Source organism: Hyperoodon ampullatus (genome assembly GCF_949752795.1).
Source record: "Hyperoodon ampullatus genome assembly, chromosome: 16".
Classification (NCBI taxonomy): Eukaryota; Metazoa; Chordata; class Mammalia; order Artiodactyla; family Ziphiidae; genus Hyperoodon; species Hyperoodon ampullatus.
Genome location: NC_136929.1, coordinates 1,279,251 through 1,300,779, shown reverse-complemented (window position 1 = coordinate 1,300,779; position 21,529 = coordinate 1,279,251).

The window sequence follows — 21,529 nt, the reverse complement described above, 5'->3', positions numbered from 1 at the left end:
TCTACTTACAACTTTTAAAAAATTTCATGAAATTACTGCCTGTTTAAAAAAATTAATTATTTCTGTCAACACTCTTTTTTTTTTTTTTCTTTTTTGCGGTATGCGGGCCTCTCACTGTTGTGGCCTCTCCCGTTGTGGAGCACAGGCTCTGGACGCGCAGGCTCAGTGGCCATGGCTCACGGGCCCAGCCGCTCCGCCGCATGTGGGATCTTCCCCGACTGGGGCACGAACCCGTGTAGCCTGCATTGGCAGGCAGACTCTCAACCACTGCGCCACCAGGGAAGCCCAGTGTCAACACTCTTTGAGTTTAACTTCCTGCTCTTTTCTCTACTTGTTAAGATGGATGCTTTCCTTACTGATTTTCAACTTTTCTTTCTAAAATATGCATTTAAGAAGCTGAATCCTGCAAGTTTTCATATGTAGTGTTTTATCATTCAAAATACTTTCTAATTTCCATTGTAACTTCTTTCTCAACCCAAGGGTTATTCAGAGGTATAATATCCACACATATTTCAACCTATCTATCTTTTTCTTATATTCCTCGCTTAATTCTATTGTGGTCAGAAAACATGCTCTGTATCATTTCAAGTCTTTGAAATTTGTTGCAACTTACTTTACAACCCAGTTTATGGTCAATGTTTATAAATGTTCTATGTCTTTTTGAAAAGAATATGTATTCTTCAACATCAAGGGCAAAGTTCTATCTCCTTTTCCAAATCTTCTATTTCCTTACTGATTTTTCATCTACTTATTCTACCAGTTGGTAAGATGTGAGAATCCCCCACTTTGCTTGTAGTTTGTATCTTTCTCTTTAGAGTGTTAACTTCTGCTTTAAATAAACTATTACCCTCTTGGTGAAATAAAACTTTTATCATTAAGAAATGTCCTTCAGATTCCCCCTCCCTCCTTCCCTTCCTCTCCTGCTTCTCCTTCTTTCCTCCATCCCTCTCTCCTTCTTTCCCTCCCTCCTCGCTTCCTTCCCTCCCTCCTTCCCCCTTCCTTCCTTCCTGTCCTTCCCCCTTCCTTCCTTCCTGTCCTTCCCCCTTCCTTCCCTCCCTCCTTCCCCCTTCCTTCCTTTCTGTCCTTCCCCCTTCCTTCCCTCCCTCCTTCCCCCTTCCTTCCTTCCTCTCCTTCCCCCTTCCTTCCTTCCTGTCCTTCCCCCTTCCTTCCTTCCTGTCCTTCCCCTTTCCTTCCTTCCTGTCCTTCCCCTTCCTTCCTTCCTCTCCTTCCCCCTTCCTTCCTTCCTTCCTTCTCCCTTCCTTCCTTCCTCTCCTTCCCCCTTCCTTCCTGTCCTTCCCCCTTCCTTCCTCTCCTTCCCTTCTTCCCCCTTCCTTCCTTCCTGTCCTTCCCCTTCCTTCCTTCCTGTCCTTCCCCCTTCCTCCCTCTCCTTCCCTTCTTCCCCCTTCCTTCCTTCCTGTCCTTCCCCTTCCTTCCTTCCTCTCCTTCCCCCTTCCTTCCTTCCTCTCCTTCCCCCTTCCTTCCTTCCTCTCCTTCCCCCTTCCTTCCTTCCTCTCCTTCCCCCTTCCTTCCCTCCCTCCTTCCCCCTTCCTTCCTGTCCTTCCCCTTCCTTCCTTCCTCTCCTTCCCCCTTCCTTCCTTCCTCTCCTTCCCCCTTCCTTCCTTCCTCTCCTTCCCCTTCCTTCCTTCCTGTCCTTCCCCGTCCTTCCTTCCTCTCCTTCCCCCTTCCTTCCTTCCTCTCCTTCCCCCTTCCTTCCTTCCTCTCCTTCCCCCTTCCTTCCTTCCTCTCCTTCCCCCTTCCTTCCTTCCTCTCCTTCCCCCTTCCTTCCTTCCTCTCCTTCCCCCTTCCTTCCTTCCTCTCCTTCCCCTTCCTTCCTTCCTCTCCTTCCCCCTTCCTTCCTTCCTCTTCTTCCCCCTTCCTTCCTTCCTCTCCTTCCCTCTTCCTTCCTTCCTGTCCTTCCCCCTTCCTTCCTTCCTGTCTTTCCCCCTTCCTTCCTTCCTGTCCTTCCCCTTCCTTCCTTCCTGTCTTTCCCCCTTCTTTCCTTCCTGTCTTTCCCCCTTCCTTCCCTCCCTCCTTCCCCCTTCCTTCCTTCCTCTCCTTCCCCCTTCCTTCCTTCCTCTCCTTTCCCCTTCCTTCCCTCCTCTCCTTCCCCCTTCCTTCCTTCCCCCTTTCCTCTGCTCTTTAATTCATTAACACATAACTTTCCCCTCCTTGTTGTCTCCTCCATGTATATACCGGTTGGTTCCTCTTTGTCAAAATGTCTCTAGTTGAGACATCATGTGAGGTCTTCTGGAAATGTGATACCAGTTGCTAAATATCATCCTGCTCTGCCTGCCTTGAGCTGGAGTTGGGGGAACTGAGAACTCAGGGGATGTGCATCCACAGCTGAAAATGACCAGGAACACAGAATTCCAGGGCCTTAAGAAGGTGGGAGCAGACCCACCCTGGAATAGAAGATTAATTGTGCATAAAACCATGGAGATGATGCTGACCAGACCACTGCAGGACCAGTTCGAGATGATTGTTGGAGCTGACTGTGCAGTTCTGCACGTAGCCCCCCCTCCCAGCCTATATACACCTGAGACTCCCTTTTAAAATTTTCGTCCCCTAACCGGCAACTTGGAGATGGTCTGAGGACACTAGTACACCATCTTCCCAGGTTGCTGGCTTCCTGAATAAAGCACCTTTTCTTTTTTCAAAAAAAAAAAAAAAAAAGAAAAAAAGAAAAGGATATGCCCTTCATTATCTCTAGAATTACTATTTGCTTCAAAGCTTGTTTTAATATTAACAGCCACATCAGCCTTTTTTTGGTTAATGTTTGCATAATGTATCAGCTTCTGTCCTTCAAACTGTTCTGTGCCCTTATGTCTTAGTTGTATCTACTGTAGACAGTACACATGGTAGTTGATTTTTTTTTAATTTTTATTTATTTATTTGTGGCTGCATTGGGTTTTCGTTGCTGCACGCGGGCTTTCTCTAGTTGCGGCAAGCAGGGGCTACTATTTGTTTCGGTGCGTGGGCTTCTAATTGCGGTGGCCTCTCTTGTTGCGGAGCATGGGCTCTAGGCGTGTGGGCTTCAGTAGTTCTGGCACGTGGGCTTCAGTAGTTGTGGCTTGTGGGCTCTAGAGCACAGGCTCAGTAGTTGTGGCGCACGGGCTTAGTTGCTCTGTGGCATGTGGGATCTTCCTGGACCAGGGATCAAACCCGTGTTCCCTGCATTGGCAGGCAGATTCTTATCCACTGCACCATCAGGGAAGCCCCACGGTAGTTGATTTTTAAAAATCCATCTAACATTTAATTCACTTACACTTAATATAATTATGTAAGTGCTGACATTTTTAGGCTTAAATCCTCCATTTTATCATGTGCTTGCTATTTGTCCTGCCATAAACTAATTTTCCTTGTGTGCTTTTTTTTTTCTTGGATTCTTTCAGATTGAATTTTAAACTAACTTTACTCCTTCCTCTCTTATTTAGGAATTATATATAAATTATAATTCTCCTACTGTTTTTATAGTCATTATAACATATACAAAGAGCGAACAAATATTTTCCCACTGTTTTACCCTTTTCATTTTCCTAAAAGCATCTTTTGATAAGCAGAAGTTTTTAACTTTGATGGAGTCCGATTTATCAACTTTTTCCTTATGGCTAGTGCATTTTATGTCTTCCCTGAAAAAGTGTTACTTAACCCAAGGTTACAAAGATAGTCTCTTAATGTTTTGTCTAAAACTTTATGGTTGTCAGTATCTTGTACAGGTCTACAATCTAGCCCCAATTAATTTTTATGTATGATATGAAAGAGGGACTGAGGTTCAATTTTTTCACCTTTACCCAGTTGTTTCAGCATCATTTGTTGAAAAGGCTCTTTTTTCTGCCATTGAAATAATAAAAGCTGACTAACAATCTTGCAGTAGATGAACAAAGTAGGAAGACTTTACTAATTCATTTCAAGACTTACTCTATGGCTACAGCAATTAAGAATATGTGGTGTTGGGTTAAAGACAGATAAAAAGACCCATGGAATACAACAGAGAAGATCCACAAAGACAGTTTTTTGTTTTAAAAAAGATGTCAAGGTATTTCATAAAGTTTATTCAGTTTACCTAAGAATCCTCAAGCCCCCAAAGAAAGGATGTAGAATTAACTGTTAGAGGCAGGTATTCTAACCAGTCAGGAGTTAATAGCCAGAAAAACATGCGAAGAAATCATAACAGAGCAGACACAAAAGCCAAAGTGTTTTTAGAGGTTAGTGCTATTTAGACTAGAAGCAAAGTCCTTCACATCTCAAAAAACATAGGTTATCTCCACAATATAGTTCACTAATACATTCATAATACTTTTGTTTAATATTTTGAAAAATAGTTTCACCTTTAACTGCTCCATGAGATGTAGAGAGAGAGCAGTCCACCAACCATCATTAAGTTGTAAGCTAGAGTTATGTTCTGTACACTCCAGATAAGAGGGCGTGAGATTATCTAAAACATTTTGGGAAGATTCACTCTCAAAATCTTTAAAATATATATTTTAAGTTATGATGCTTCATAGGATAATAGGAATTTAAAAATTTTACTTGTACAGCATATTTCTAGACAATGTCTAAGAAATGCCATCATTTGTCTCTATAAGAAGCACTTGTTTCCAAAATGTTCCATTTTGGGGAGATTTTAACAGGTGGGACAACTTGTAGTCCAATGCCAATGGAACGCTTCTTTAAGAGGTCTTTCCTATTCTAAAACTACTGGTAACTCATCTAGGCTTTCCTAGGTGAAAAGAATGTGGAACACATATGCTGTTACAAATTGTTACAATGATACCTTTTGTTTGGTTGGTTTTATTCAACTACCAGGAATGTGGTAAGATATCAGAAATAAAGTCTCATAGAGTTTAACATCACAACAGACACATGGGTTTAGTGAAAACAAGCATGCTGTCCACACAGCCTTAGAACATGTTTACCTAAGCCTTTCGAGCTCCTTCTGGAGCTAAAAATAAGTGAGTTTAAGTTGTCAACACTGAGATATCAGAGTAGCAGCAAGTCAGCAAGTCAGGTTTTACACACCTCCTGAAACAGTTAAATAAGCTTAGTGATTAGATGTTTATGTGCTTTCATTTACCTCTCCGACTCATCCAGCAAGTAAGAGACATGTTAAGGTATGAATGAAGCTTTTATCCCAGCCCTGTAGGTAAAACAGAGAGGTGTTACAAGCAAAAAGACAGAATGACATTTTATTAATGCTTAATACAGCAACACAACAAATTATACATGGAGCATACAGTATTATGAAATAAATTAAATGGCTGAAAACAACAAACGAAAACACCTGGATGTTTACCATCAATTCAAAACTGGAAGGAAAAAAATTAAAAAGGAGAAAGTGTTACAAAAGAAATTAATCTGAATAAAAACACTGAACAAAATTTTAACTGGAATTTAAAAGAAAACCAAAGGTTTGATAGTACAAATGCATAAGAAATTTGTAAAATATTCAAAGGACATAAACTGATATGAAGTTTACAGGTTGCTGAAACATAATTAATGTTGAAAGTATTTTCCTTTCTGAAAAAGTTTAAACTGAGACCAATTTACTTACCCAAGCTCTGTCATGCCATCTACAAATTCTTTTTGCTAAATTCACATAGAGTCGCGGCCCTGAATTTCCACACTGTACCCAAAACGGTGATACTGGCAGGATCTAGGCTTAAATCATCACAAAACTTTTGAATTCCATCAATTCCAATTTTATTTTCATCTTGTGGGTCTATAGTTAAAGTTAAGGGAAAAAGAAGTTAAAATTTTGGATATTTTGAAAAGCATTACTAAAATGGGTGGTAAGAATCATACCTCTACTACATAGTTCTGGCAAGGGTGTTTCAAATACATCAGTCAATGCACTGCAATTTTCTACCATATGTGAAAGAAATAGCAACAAAAATACTATACAGAAAATACTCTTTGTTTTTAAAATCTAGGTTCCTGGGTTTTTAGGGGGGAAAAAATCATTGAAACTTTTTTGAAGACTTCATCATTAAGAAAAAATTAATTAATCTCCCTAAAGTAAAATAAAATTTCAAGTTTACAGAATTTTACCTTGCCCAAAGGCAAACTGCTATGAAAAACACTGTAAAGTATTCAAAATATTTTAAGTTTTTATCACCACCTTGTCAAAGCAAAAGAAAGATGTTTTTCTTTTTTCTTTTTTTTTTTTTTTTTGCAGTATGCGGGCCTCTCACTGTTGTGGCCTCTCCCGTTGAGGAGCACAGGCTCCAGACACGCAGGCTCAGCGGCCATAGCTCACAGGCCCAGCCGCTCTGCGGCATGTGGGATCTTCCCGGACCGGGGCACGAACCCGTGTCCCCTGCATCGGCAGGCAGACTCTCAACCACTGCACCACCAGGGAAGCCCAGATTTTTTTTTTTTAAGTGATTTCATTTGCTATAGTGCTAATACTAATACTACTGCACAATACTTATTTTTCAGTCATTTAGTTTATGCACCCACATTTAACAGCTTAGAAATTCAGGCTTCCCCCTACCCCATCCCCTGGCAATTTCTAGTTTAGAAATAAAATTAAGGAACTTAGCATTTCTCCATGGGAAAATCAAATCGTGAAATCCATTAAAAGAATCAGCAAGGCCTCACCAAGCGAGGCCCTGTGACCTTAGCCTGTGTCTCCTGACCGGCATCACAATGACAGCCCACCTGCTGCCGTAGAAGGTGCGAGAAGCAGGCCTGCGGCACCTTCCCGCAAAAGAAGGTTAAGTGCAACAAACTCTTCTTCCATCACACAAGACTGAACTCTTAAGTGCTTAACGCCACATTTATATATACATATGTTGCTACCAAAGAAGAACTGCTGACCTACCTTAAATGAGCAAAATCACACAGACCCTTCCAATCCTATGCTCCTGTGTCCGTGAGAACCTGCCGCCGTGGGCTCATAGGACAGAGGTTCCCACACACCTCCTGACTCAAGCCTGTGCTCCTAACACGACAGACCTTCAGGATAAGAGAAAAATGGGTCTACGATGCCCTCACCTAGTAACCGTCCTGATAAACTTCATATACAATAATTTTGAATGCTTTAAAGTAGTTTGGAAGCACTCATTCATTTGTATACATTGTGTAGCAACGGTTGTTCTATTTATCAATAGTCTTTGAACTATACATCTATGTTTAGGGCCCAAAATGATTATACCATATGTCTACTTTAAATGACTAGAATTGCATGAATAAAATTAAATGATAAGGGATGAAGCTTAAAGACTAAAGATAATTTTCACATAAAAATATTTTTCCAAAGGCAGCTGCACATATCTGAATAACTTTAAAAATCTGCATAGCGTATGACTTACAAAATTAGCTCAGTAATTAACTTAGCCAAAAAAATTTAAAGCATACTGAAAACAATGTTCATTTTTGGAGAACTACAACAAGTACAAATCTGTTTTTTAAACCACAGAACGTGTTTCTGAACCAAGATTTTTTTTTTTAAAAAAAGGAATGCAATTTTCAATTGATTTTTTGGATCTAAATAGACAGATTATACACAGTATTTTCAAAAGTAAAAAATGAAAATAATAAATAAAGAAGAACTTAAAGCCAAGGGAGTTACTCTGTCTGTGTTAATACTTGCTTAAATGAGGGATTTTATTTTTTAAGTTTTGGAAAGATAAGATTAACCTTAGAAACTGCTAGAAAAAAAAAATCAGCTCTTGAATCGTTGCCACCTCTCCTATTACAGCACAGACCTGACATTTGATGTGGAATTTAAAGCCTGCTGAGCAGTCTGGATCTGCACAGACTCATCATGCAGACTTATTTTTGCAGCATGACTGTATTTTTTTTTTTTTTTTTTTTTTTTTTTTTTTTGCAGTACGCAGGCCCCTCACTGCTGCGGCCCCTCCCGTTCTGGAGCACAGGCTCTGGACGCGCAGGCTCAGCGGCCATGGCTCACGGGCCTAGCCGCTCCGCGGCATGCGGGATCTTCCCGGACCAGGGCACGAACCCATGTCCCCTGCATCGGCAGGCAGACTCTCAACCACTGCGCCACCAGGGAAGCCCATGACTGTATTTTGATAGGGAAAGCTCCATTCTGTGTCAATTTCAATAAAAATAACAACTGTCCCCAACTGACAACACAAAGGTTTTTTTGCCAAGAGTTTTTCCAGAAACTTCTGCAGCTGGAGCTGTTCCAGGGCTCCAACACAAGCACACAGTGTTAAGGGCAGGATACCTGTACCCTCACGTCAGAATTACTCTTACGATTTGGTATCGTTCTGAAATGGCCTTCTCACCACGTATTCCTGTCTACGTGGAAGTGCTGGGGAAAAGCACTGTCTTAACGAGTGTAGCCACCTGGCCTGGACACCAAGCCTCCGAGCAGTGACCGCCTGTGCCTGACCGTGGGCACACGAGCCTCCGCCCAGGCCACGTGCAGGAGGGCTCGCTGCTCATCAGTCCTCAGACTTTTGTGCAGCTGAACATCTGCACGGGAAGGGAGTGCACATTGGGGGCCCTGGGACGCAGCACAGAGACTCCAGAACAGCCACCCTGCTCCCTGGAGACGGACGCAGTCGCCACTGCGCCCCCTACCTTTGTACCTGTTATACAGCGGCTCCAGCTTCTTCCTGTCCACGGAGGTTCTCATGGAGCCCTTGTGGAACGAGGCTGGGTTCTGGAAGAAGCTGTCCATGGCGCGTCCAGTTTCCACTCACTTTGGGCTAAGCAGTGGATGGCAGTTCTCTCACCAGCCTGAGTGAATGCCATGAGCTGGTGGACCTTGTCCTTCTGAGATGATTTAAGCTTATGCTGTGGGAAGCAAAAGAAGCAGGAAAGCCAATGAGGCCAGTCCAGAGAGCTGTTTCAGCTCTGTCACTAACTCCTATATTGTAACTGGACTTAATTTTTCCTTGGGTGACCGGACTTCACTTCAGAATAACAGGAAGACAAAGCCTTGTTCTTTATCAGTTAAAAAGATTGCACAGCCTTCTGAAAATTCAAATGACAGCATCTACACAGTAACAAATATACAAAGTCTCATCTCTCCCAAATTAGAAGAATCAATGTTTTATACAAAATACATTTTGATCTCTATCTAGTTCACTTTGCATGATGTAGGATGTTAATTTTTTTCTAAGTTTCAGTGAAATCCTCTTTATAACACATATGTACCCTGTGATGAAATGTGGCTAACCCTAGGCCTGACCACATCACCACAGCCCACCTGTGGGTCCTCCTTGGCTTCAATTAATTTCAGGCCCTAATGGCCAGGAGGAGGACCTCATGGTTGGAAACATCATTATTTTAAGTTTTTCCCCGTTTAAAATTAGCAGAAGACTGATGAAAACAAACACACATAACAAAGAATTGTGTGAAAAATAACTTACAGAAGTTCCAAAAGCAGGCACAAAAAGCCTGTTATAGTTAAATGAAGATGATACTAATAATGAGAATGCCTGTGTGCATGAGACAGAAATCAGATGGAAAAAGAGGGCAGAGGCTGTCGGTAGGTAATAAATAACAGAACTGCCGTGTAACAGCACTACATATAGTACATAATGAAACCAAATAGCATTTTAGTGTTTCCAGGTATTGGATGGTTAAGGTTTTATTTATCTAAGGTAGCCTGATGAAAACCACAGCAGAAATGACAGTCATTCACTAATTTCTGTAAATCAAAACAGACTCTATAATCTACTGGATGCTAATACTTTAAAAGACACTTTACGCAATAATATGATAAGGGGAAAAGTTTTACTTAAAATGATGTATACTCAGTCTTGTTCAAAAAAAAGATGAGTTTATAGAAGCACACAGAATAAATTATAACTTACGGAAATATGTAACTGGAGAACAAACTGTAGATGAGGAAATCAAGAGGAGGAAATAAGGAAAATAAAAAAGCCAGAGATAAGACACAGACACGCAGAGCATACATAAGAGTTGAAAGTGAGCTGAAAATTAGGCTCTGAGCTTCTCAGTTGCCAACGTAAAGAAGAAAAGAGGATTAGTTAGGAAAAGCTGTTTTCATAAGATTTAAAGACCCACCAGTGGCCCAGAAGTGGCCCAGCCCCTCCTGGCGCTGAAACTGGAAGGAAGTGGAGACACGAAATGTCCCCTTTGCACCAGACCAGCTCCTTACCAAATGCCACCAGTAAACAGCAGAGCAAAGCTGTTTCCTAACGCCTCCCTCAGTGCCCGCTGGTGCCAGAAAAGCAGAGGACAACAGAGCAGGAGTTACGCTACTGCAGTCCACACACACTGCTCGTGGCTGGGGACCCCGGGGGCCTAAGACCTCTCAGGGGTTCCACGGTCACAAAAGTATCTCCAAATGCCTCCAAGCCGTTACCCACCTTTCTCACTCTCACTGGTGTATAGCAGAGGCTTCCAGAGGCTGCCTGACTGGTGACATCACAACAGACTGAACACAGAAGATTGGAGAACCTAACTTTGATGAAAGATGTTTGCAAAAATGTAATGTGAATATATAACAGGTTTACTATTGTTATTTTTAAACACAGATATTTTTAAACTTTCCATTTTAATTTCTAACATGGTAAATACCAATGGCTACAATCCCAATCATTTTTAAAAGTGTATAGGGGGCCTGGGACTTAGAAGTTTGAGAAACACCAATCTAGAGTAACCCAGGGAATTAATATTTTGCCTACTTAGAACAATGACCGTTGATCATTTGGGGTCCTGGGTCCCTTTTGGAATCTGATGACAGCACGGATCCTTTCTCCTGGAAAACGTATGTGGTACACACATGGGCATACGGTTTGGCACAGAAATTCAGGGTTTTCACGGACCTTGTAGGACCATCCTGGCTTCTCAGAGGCTGGGGGAAGGTGGAACTTGGGCTAAGAACCCCGGAGCTAGGTCAGGAGGTGCTGGTCTCTGCCACAGTGAGAGGACCACACAGACAGGCGGGTGAACTTCGCTCCACGCGGCTGCATTTACAGACCCGCAGCCACCCTGCGACTGCAGCCTACAATCTGGGTTCCAGGGGCACACGTGGAGTGCATATTCTCTACATTACTTCCTGAAATTGAGCCTTTGAGAAAAACCAAAGAGTTCAAGGTTCTATTCTCTGGGAAGATTAAATTCAGCTCAATGCGGTCACATGCCAAATGCTTTGACAGTGAACTGACAAAAGACAATGCTGGCATCTTTGATGACACCGATTGCTTCCCCAAGGGAGGTGGGCAAATCCAAGGCTTACCTCAGACACCTTAAGACAGTGACAGGTGTTCGACCCCCAAATGGTGCACCGTTCAGAAGAACTATGACATGTTTACTATGGAAACTGCCATCAATGCTAGATTTTAACATTCTGTCAGGCTTGTAAAGGCAGAATTCGGTACATACATACAATGAAATTCAGCCATAAAAAATCATGGAGTACTGATATATGCTACGATATGGGTGGCCCTCGAAAACATTATGCTGAGCAAAGGAAGTCAGACACAAACAGTCACACACTGTGAGGTTCCATTCGCGTGAAACGTGCAGCACAGGCAAGTCCTGAGATGGAGGGCGGGCGGTGTGGCCAGGGGCTGGGGGAGGGAGGCGTGGGAGGGACGGCTGACAGGTGTGGGCCTTCCTTCGGGGGATGAAAATGTTCTGGAACTAGACACAGGCAGCGGCAGCACAACGCGGTGAAGGTCCTACGCACCACTGGACTGTACACTTCGAAACAGTTAACTTTATGTTATGTGATTTCACCTCAAAAAAATCCACCCTAGCACCCTGAGGCTCTCCAAGATGAGCCAACAGAGCAACGTTTGCTCAGGTGACAACCATTCAGCCGGCAGATCCCCGCCGAGGAGATGCTGCCCAGCACCTGGAAGACAGGACGAGGTCCCATCTCGAGGTCCTTCTCCTGACAGCAGTCTCCCGCAGCCCCTCCTAAACCGCGACCAAGCGGCTACACGACAGTATAAAGGGGAACGCTTTCTGGGAAGCCTAGGAGGAGGGGGGCAGGAGCAGCACGTGGCCCCGGGCCACCCAGAGCGGCCTAAATTGTCACCGCGTGAGTTACAAAGTGGGGAGAAGTGCAGATGATCAATCTATTCCAAGACAGATCCTACCACCTGGAACCGTGAAGTGGCACAGAGGTGCCGGTTCTGAATGAGCAGCAGCAGCCGTGGGTCCAAGCGGAGCCCAGAGCAGGTCTCTGGCCAGGATGAAAGGGGAGGGGATGGTCCAGAAAGTTCCCATGATTCAATGTTACCCCTACAGTGATTAAAACAATAACCAATAGCTAAATCTAAAGACTATATGTGCTTCATGCCCAAAAGGGACAAAGAGATTCAAGTTGCAATTCGTAAAAAAAGGGACCTGGCATAAAGCTTTCTAGAAAAAAAAGAAAAGCCTCATAAACTAAACACTTACCAGGGAAAGAAAGCTCTGGGTCTACTTAGGACTAAATCCATCTAAAATTAATAAAGGTCCATAACCTGGAAGGGCCACAGCCTGCCCTTCAAGCTCTGATGGCCTTCACTAAGGCTCACCACGCCAAGGAAATTAAAGTATTAACGGCAGCTTTTAAGGGAAGTGGGAGGGCTTTTTCTATATTTCTTTGTTTTACCCTGTTAAAATGTACAAAATTCTTGAAATAAAAATCTGGACAGGGGCTTCCCTGGTGGCGCAGTGGTTGAGAGTCCGCCTGTCGATGCAGGGGACACGGGTTCGTGCCCCGGTCAGGGAAGATCCCACATGCCGCAGAGCGGCTGGGCCCGTGAGCCATGGCCGCTGAGCCTGCGCGTCCGGAGCCTGTGCTCCGCAACAGGAGAGGCCACAACAGTGAGAGGTCCACGTACCACTAAAAAAAAAAAAAGTCTGGACAATCCAGGAAAAACATCAGATAAATTCTCTACCTCTGGAAAAAGTCTCAAACATTTTAATTTTAATTGTGACCTTGTAAAAAATCACCCATGTGATCTGGGCACCAAAACTGACCACATACAAAATGAAAATGTTATCCTTAAAATGCCCTTTCAGAGACACTGAATACAACAAAATCTCCTCTTAGGGTCAACTTACAAGGGGTTGCCAGGGCAACCACACTGAACCAGTTCGTGCCATCAATTCAGTCGCCTTGACGGTTTCAGGTAAAGCAGGCGGGCATGGTGCATGGAGTCACACCAAAGTGCCCCCTTTCACTCTCCTTCCTCTCCAACCTCTTCAGCAAGTCAGGCTCCTGCCCGCCCAGCCCCTTCCCCTTAAGAGCTGGGGCGTGTAGTCTCGCCGGCCAAGGCGGCGCACTCGGTCGGGCAGTGCAGCTGCTGCCCCGGGGGCCGGCACGAGCCTCCCGGCTGCACTGCGGACCGCCCGCTCCTGGTTTCTGGGACGACTTTCTCGAGCCCTCACGTTTCTCTGACCGGCGCTTCTCCATCTCCTTTCTTGGCTGCTCTTCCCACCCAGAAGGTTTGTTCTCACGCCTCCCCTCTTCCTGGCACATTCCTCCTGGACCATCTCTCTCCGGCCTGAAAGCCTCTCCCCGGCCTCCCACTACCACGAGGACAAAGGCTGCCATTCTTCCCTGGGACCAGATGAGTGCCCCATCACAGCGTCCCGCCGCGGCTGCTCCCTGGCTCTCTGGGCTCCGCAGGGCCCTCTTCCCATTCCTGTCCCTCGCAGCCCCCATGTGCGCCGCGCACATCTGGCTGCCCCACCCCCACTCATTCTCGAGAGTTCAGCTCAGCTCACACCGTGCTGCCGCGGTCAAGCCTTCACTGGCTGGGCATCTTACACCACACACCCCACCCTGCGGGTGCCTGGAACCGGTGCCTCTCTCTGGCACTTATCCCAGCTGTAATAACGTAGCTGCGTGTTCAGTGCCCGTCTCTCCTGCTGGGACATCGTCTCCATCAGTACCAAACCCACATCTGCCTTGCTCAGCGTCGAAGCCCCGGCACCTTGCACACCACCTCGCTTGCACGCAGAAGCCACTGAATTTACTGAATGAACACTGAAACCCTTCAATTACCATGGTTTCCACAACGTTTCAAAGTAACTGTACGTTTCCAGAAAGCCCGCCCTCTCCTGGTCTCCAGATCTACGTCTCTAACCAACTAGACGATCCCGCTGTCTCCCCCTCCTTACTGCATCGTCTTTCTGCACAAACCTGCGCTTCCTTCTACAATCCCTATTTTGGTCAATACCATGACCGTCTGCTCAGACGCCCCAGCCAGGGCCTGCAGAGCCCTTCTTCTCCTTTTCCTCCTTTTCTGAACGGCTCTGTGAAATTCCCCACCCTTCCCTCCTCTCATGCCCCTTGTTCCTACCGACAGTCTTCGTTCAAGTTTTCGCCTCTTCTTGCCGAGCTATTACCACCGCTTCCTAGCTGGCCTCCCCTACCCGCAGTCCTGACCCCCTCCCATCCAAGTCCTGTCCTCGGGACAAAAGCTGACCGCTTCGCACACACGCCTCCTTCTCAAAGACCTTCCAGGCTCCTGCTCTCTCTTGGGAGACTCTGCCCTCCTCGGCGGGGAACCCGAGGCCCTGCTCGGGAGCCCTGCCATTCTCGACCCTGAAGTCCACGTTCCGGCCGCTCTGAACCACCGGCAAGGCTCAGGCGCGATCCGGGCCAGTGCATCTCCCGGCAGGACGCCCGCCTGCCCGAAACGTAACGACAGGTCAGGCCAGGCCGGCGGGACTCCAACTCCCGGCGTGCACTGCGTCGCCCGGGGCCGCCGGGATGCAGGCCCCGCTGCGCCTCCGACTCCCGGGCGTGCACCGCGCCGCCCTGGGGTGGAAGGAACCCAAACCCCGCCTGCTTAAAGGGGCCGCGACTCCCTTTCGGCCGCGTCGGCTCAGAGGGCGTTCGAAAGAGCACTGCGGGCCTCCTGGGCCCTCCCCGTGCCCGACCCCGTCCCCGTCCTCGTCCCCGTCCTCGTCCCCGCCCCGGGGGCGGCCCCGCCGCCTGGAAAGGGATGCGGATAAGCCGCGTCCCGGTCCTCCCCTCCGGAAAGCCGGGCCCAGGACGCGGCGCGGCCGGAACGTCTGGGTGAGCGTTCGGCGCGGGGCCTCGGGTCCGGCCTGAAGTGCGGCCCTCGGGGCTTCCCTCTCCTCCCCTCCCTTGCCCGGGGGTCTCCCCCTCCCGTGGGTGTCAGTTCTTCCCTCCCCGGGGTCTGGTCTCCCTTCCGCCTCCCGGGTCTGCCCTCCCCTCGGGGTCTCTCCTCCCAAGGTCTCCTCTTCCTGGGGGTCCCTTCTCCCCCTCCCCGGGAGTCTGGTCTCCCCTGCCCCTGGGGTCTCCCCTTCCCGAGGATGTCTTCTCCCCCTCCCTGGGGTGTCTGTGTCTGGTCTCTCCTTCCCCTCCCTAGAGGTCTCCCCTTCTCCTTCCCAGGGGTCTCTCCCCCTTCCCCCCCTTCTCCCGATGTTCCGTCCCCTCGGCCTTACTCAGCCCCCGCCCGCTCTCTCCTCCTCCGGGCTTTGCGCCGAGAGCGGTGCTGCACCTGAGCGCCCTTTACCGGACCCCGCACCTGGCGGCGGCCCCGGGGCTGCGGGGAGGGCGCGATGGGGGTGCGGGCGGGAGCTGGCGAGGCTTCGGACGCTGCGGGCCACTCGGTTGGACCGTCTACACTCTCCCGGCGCCTGATCCTCGGGTCAGATCTGCGGAGGAGCCGCCGCTCCACGAGCCCCTCGGGGTTCCGGCTCTGCGCGCCGCTCCCCGGTTCCCGTCGGACCTCACCCGTGGCCCCCGTTCACGCTCTTGTCCAGGTGTCAGGCGGCCCCGCCAGGTCCCAGGTCCCCTGAAAAGGACGCACGACGTGAGCCCTGAGTTTCCGCGTGATTCGGGGACAGCCCCTCATCCAGCTCCGGGGAGCCACTCCGAGGAGGGGGGCCTCGTGGAGGGTCGCTGTCTGTCACGGGGACAGGTATCCCCGTGAATGACTCTAGCGCTTTCCTAAGGGTGAGGAGATGCAAGGATCCGGTCTGTAAATGTTGTTCCTAAAGTGTAACCGTCGAAGGGCCTGTTTTCCCAAAGCGCCAGGCCTCATCCCGTCCTGGGTTTGCGCTCCCCTCGGGCTGCGCTGTGTGCGCTCGGCGCCCCATAGCCGGGGGAACCGGATGGCGAATAACGTTACTGACTTCACAGCCTTTTTATACTTTTTTCTGACCATTTTTTCGGCCAGAGCGTCGTACTGTCTTACTGGTCCCAAATTTCCTTTATAATATAAATTTTTGAAAAGATAGTGTCTCAGTGATTGGATTATTAACGGAATACTGGGTTTTTGCACAGTTTAATTAACATTAAATACTTTAAAACTTTTTATTGTCCGTAAGAATTTTCTTCTTTCCTTCCTCTCCCCTTTTTTAAACTCATTCTCCAATTTTACTGATTAGAAGTGAACCATAAATTGTATTATAAGTGCTTATAAGTGGTTATAAGTGCTTTATCTTTTAAGAAATAGACTTTGTATCATCTAACTTGTTAAAGTGTAAAATAGGCTTTTCAAGTAAAATCCTCCACAGATTACATTGAGGTAGATTGCTTCCACTGGGGGTTTCTTTGCTTCCTTGGATCTTTCCACAAGTTCCCCCCTTTGTTGCCCGTTTTGTGCCTGGCCTGGAAGTTCTGGTGGCATCAGGAAGAGATACTATAAACAACCCTCCTGCTTTCCTTTTTCCAGAGGTCCTGCACCTGCTAACCCTGATCCTGCCCCATCCAAGCAGCTCGCTCTGGAGTTCCTGCCTAGAGCTCCCATACCAGGTCAGCCCCCCTCCGCCCTTTAGGGTCTGGGTTCAGCTGGGTAGACAGCTGGCCCCTAGGGTGGGCTGTCCCGGGAGCTGTGTCCCACCTGGTCCTGATGACCTCTGCCCACAGACAGAGGCTGCTGTCAATGAACCAGACTGACTTTAAGCAGTTGGATCTGCTAAATCTGAGGTGGTGGGTCTGGAAGGTCCTGAGGAAGAGAGATGGAGGGGCCTCTGGCTACACGTGTGCAGGAGGCTGGGGGGCAGGGCTGCCAGGTTCTCGCATTTTATTTTAGCCCAGTGTGTAAAGTGGAAAAACAGGGGCGCTGCCTCCCCGCCCCCCATTCTCCAGAGGGCCTCCAGCAATGGTCTAGAGCTCTGTGGTCCAGCAGCGAGTATCCCAGGAGAGTGCTGCACACCCTGCAGTCTCGATAGAACTCAGAGTGGAGGCGAGAGAGAAATCTTAAACTGGTGACTTTGCTCTGAAAAAACCTGGTCTTGGACTTTTTTATTTTTTTATTTTTTTTTATTTTTGGCTGTGTTGAATCTTCGCTGCTGTGCTGCTGTGCACGAGCTTTCTCTAGTTGCGGCGAGTGGGGGCTACTCTTCGTTGTGGTGCGCGGCCTTCTCATTGCAGTGGCTTCTCTTGCTGTGGAGCATGGGCTCTAGGTGTGTGGGCTCAGTAGTTGTGGCTCATGGGCTTAGTTGCTCCTCAGCATGTGGAATCTTCCCGGGCCAGGGCTCAAACCTGTGTCCCCTGCATTGGCAGGCAGATTCTTAACCACTGCGCCACCAGAGAAGCCCCAGATCTTGGACTTTTTATGTAAAATTATTGGAAGTTTCTTTGTTTTTGAGTAGGCTTAATAATGAACCCATATGCCTTTTTATTCTGAATCATTTATTACAATTTTTTTTCTTAATCAAATAATCTCATCGATTTTAAAGTTAGTTTTGGGATTCCTGTTCTGCCTTTATAAAAACAAGCAAAACCTGCTAGAAATTTGACAAAGTTGGGGAGTTATATTTTAATTAACATTGGAATATGCATAAATAGAAAGTTTTAGGAGGGAAGGTTTGTGCTCAAAGTATTGATTTTTGCTATCGCACTAAATGAAAAGTAACCTTGGGTTTCACTTTAGTTGAGTCATCCTGAAAACCTTTGGTTTTAGGGCGTTTCCTACTTTAAAATATTAAAATGTCACAGGCATGTTTGCCATGCTCTGCAGTGTAAACGGTGCACATTACACACAATAGGGGTGTAGTGGGAAACAGGAAGCACTTATATAGAGTTTTAAAAACTTTATTTTGAGATGATTATAGAGTCACATAAAGTTTTAAAAAATAATACAGAGAAATCCTATAGAATATGCGTAGAAAAGCCTAAAGATGCCACCAGAAAACTACTAGAACTTACCAATGAATTTGGTAAGGTTGCAGGATACAAAATTAATGCACAGAAATCTCTGACATTCCTATACACTAACAATGAAAAATCAGAAAGAGAAATTAAGGAAACAATCCCATTTACCATTGCAACAAAAAGAATAAAATACCTAGGAATAAGACTGCCTATGGAGGCGAAAGACTTGTACTCAGAAAATTATAAAACACTGATGAAAGAAATCAAAGATGACATAAACAGATGGAGAAATATACAATCATTATTGTGCAAATGACTATGCTACCCAAAGCAATCTACAGATTCAATGAAATCCCTGTCAAATTACCAATGGCATTCTTTATAGAATTACAACAAAAAATTTTACAATTCGTATGGAAACACAAAAGACCCCAAATAGCCAAATCAATCTTGAGAAGAAAATGGAGCTGGAGGAATCAGGCTCGCTGACTTCAGACTATACTACAGTAATCAGGACAGTGTGGTATTGGCACAAAAACAGAAATATAGATTAATGGTACAGGATAGAAAGCCTAGAGATAAATGCACGCACATATGATCATCTAATCTATGACAAAGGAGGCAAGAACATACAGTGGAGAAAGACAGCCTCTCCAATAAGTGGTGCTGGGAAAACTGGACAGCTACTTGTGAAAGAATGAAATTAGAACACTACCTAACACCATACAGAAAAATAAACTCAAAATGGATTAAAGAGCTAAATGTTAAGACTGGACACTATAAAACTCTTAGAGGAAGACATAGGAAAAACACTCTGACATAAACCACAGCAAGATCTTTTTTGACCCACCTTCTAGAGTAATGAAAATAAAAACAAGAATAAACAAATGGGACCTAATGAAACTTCAAAGCTTTTGCACAGCAAACCATAAACAAGATGGAAAGACAACCCTCAGAATGGGAGAAAATATTTGCAAATGAAGCAACGAACAAAGGATTAAACTCCAAAATATACAAAGAGCTCATGGAGGTCAATATCAAAAAAACAAACAACCCAATTAAAAAATGGGCAGAAGACCTAAATAGACATTTCACCAAAGAAGACATACAAATGGCCAAGAGGCACATGAAAAGATGCTCAACATCACTAATCATTAGAGAAATGCAAATCAAAACTACAATGAGGTATCACCTCACACTGGTCAGAATGGCCATCATCAAAAAATCTACAAAAAATAAATGCTGGAGAGGGTGTGGAGAAAAGGGAACCCTCTTGCACTGTTGCTGGGAATGTAAATTGATACAGCCACTATGGAGAACAGTATGGAGGTTCCTTAAAAAACTAAAAATAGAGCTACCATATGACCCAGCAATCCCACTACTGGGCCTATACCCTGAGAAAACCATAATTCAAAAAGAGTCATGTAGGGCTTCCCTGGTGGCGCAGTGGTTGAGAGTCCACCTGCCAATGCAGGGGACATGGGTTTGTGCCCCGGTCCGGGAAGATCCCACATGCCATGGAGCAGCTGGGCCCGTGAGCCATGGCCGCTGAGCCTGTGCATCCGGAGCCTGTGCTCCACAATGGGAGAGGCCACAACAGTGAGAGGCCCACGTACCGCAAAAAAAAAAAAAAGTCATGTACCACAATATTCATTGGAGCACTATTTGCAATAGCCAGGACATGGGAATGGATAAAGAAGATGTGGCACATATATACAATGGAATATTACTCAGCCATAAAAAGGAGCGAAATTGGGTCATTTTTAGAGATGTGGATGGACCTAGAGTCTGTCATACAGAGTGAAGTAAGCCAGAAAGAGAAAAACAAATATCGTATATTAATGCATATATGTGGAATCTAGTAAAATGGTACAGATGAACCTATTTGCAGGGCAGGAATAGAGATGTAGACGTAGAGAACAGACATGTAGACACAGTGGGGGAAGGGGAGGGTGGGATGAATTGGGAGATTAGGTTTGACATAAATACACGACCATGTATGAAATAGATAGCTAGTGGGAACCTGCTATAAAGCGCAGGAAGCTCGGCGCGGTGCTCTGTGATGACCTAGAAGGATGGGATGGCGGGGGTGGGAGGTAGGTCCAAGGTAGGGGGGATATAGGTATACATATAGCTGATTCACTTCATTGTGCAGCAGAAAGTAACACAACATTGTAAAGCAATTATACTCCAATAATTTTTAAAAAATTCGATAAATTCAGAAAATACAGAGAAATCCTATAGACCCTTCACCCAGTGTCCCCAGTGGGAGCTCCTGCAAAACTATCATAAGCAGGAGCTGGGAGAGATACAGCCCACTGCCTGATCCGGATGCACCAGGGCACATGCAAACACTCTGTGTGTAGATCTGTGTGATTCTGTCACACGTGCACACGTGTGTGGCCACCACCACTGTCAGGGCACAGAACACGTCCACCCCACAGGGTCCCTCCTGCTGCCTTGTTACGTACACAGCCGTCGCCTCCCCCTTCCCTGGGCCCTGACCCCCACTGTCCCTTCCCCGTCTCTGCAGTTTGTCATTTTAAGAAAGTTGTGTAGGGAGTTCCTGGTGGCCTAGTGGTTAGGATTCTGAACTTTCACTGCCAGGGCCCAGGTTCAGTCCCTGGTCTGGGAACTGAGATCCCACAAGCCTCGCGGCCAAAAAAAAGAAGAAGAAAGAAAAGAAGTTGTGTAAATGGCATCATGCATGAGCGTGGCAGGCTCTCCTCGGCCTTGAGGTCACCTGGGTTACTGCGTCAGTCGTTCAAGATGTGGAAATTTTAAGAATTCGTTATAAAACCACAACAAATCCAGAGTGTTTTTTTAATAATTAAAAATAACAATAACAAAATAACACTATTTATTGAAAAAAACATGTTACAGTTTAGTAGTCTCTAGGATTTGGTAGCCGAGTTTGAAGGTAAAATGAGATGTTTATGAAAAAGGAGTGGTTCATATCTTAAGGTCTGTAAATAGCTTCATGTTCATGGTAAAAGCTCTTTTCAGTGGAAATATTAGTATGACTACAACTAAAATTCTCAGAGGTTTTTCATAAAAGTGAATAGCTGTCTTCGGTGTTTTGGGGATAGGGATAGCTAACTTCAGGAACTTGTCCGGGGGAGGGGCCCGCAATGGACGGAGGGGTGTTACATACCAGCTGTGCAGCAGTTTATTTTCCTGAAGTTTGAAATCTGTAGAAGAATCACTTTCTGAGATCTTTTGGAGAAAATGTGTGTGTCTAGGTCTGTGCAGTTAACAGAGCACCTGAAATTTGTGTCTCGGTTCTGAAGAATATTAAATGTGTGCACGTCTGAAGTAGTGCTCGAATTCTTTCTTTCCCTTACAACAGTAGGAGCTTAGCAGTTGAGTCAATAAAATAACAGATCAGCGATATTGCCAGCTGTCTGTGTGACTGATCGGTGGTTTGTTTGCTTAAGGTGGTAACGTTTACTTAAGGTTGTATTAAAACTGTGCCAGGGCTTCCCTGGTGGCGCAGTGGTTGCG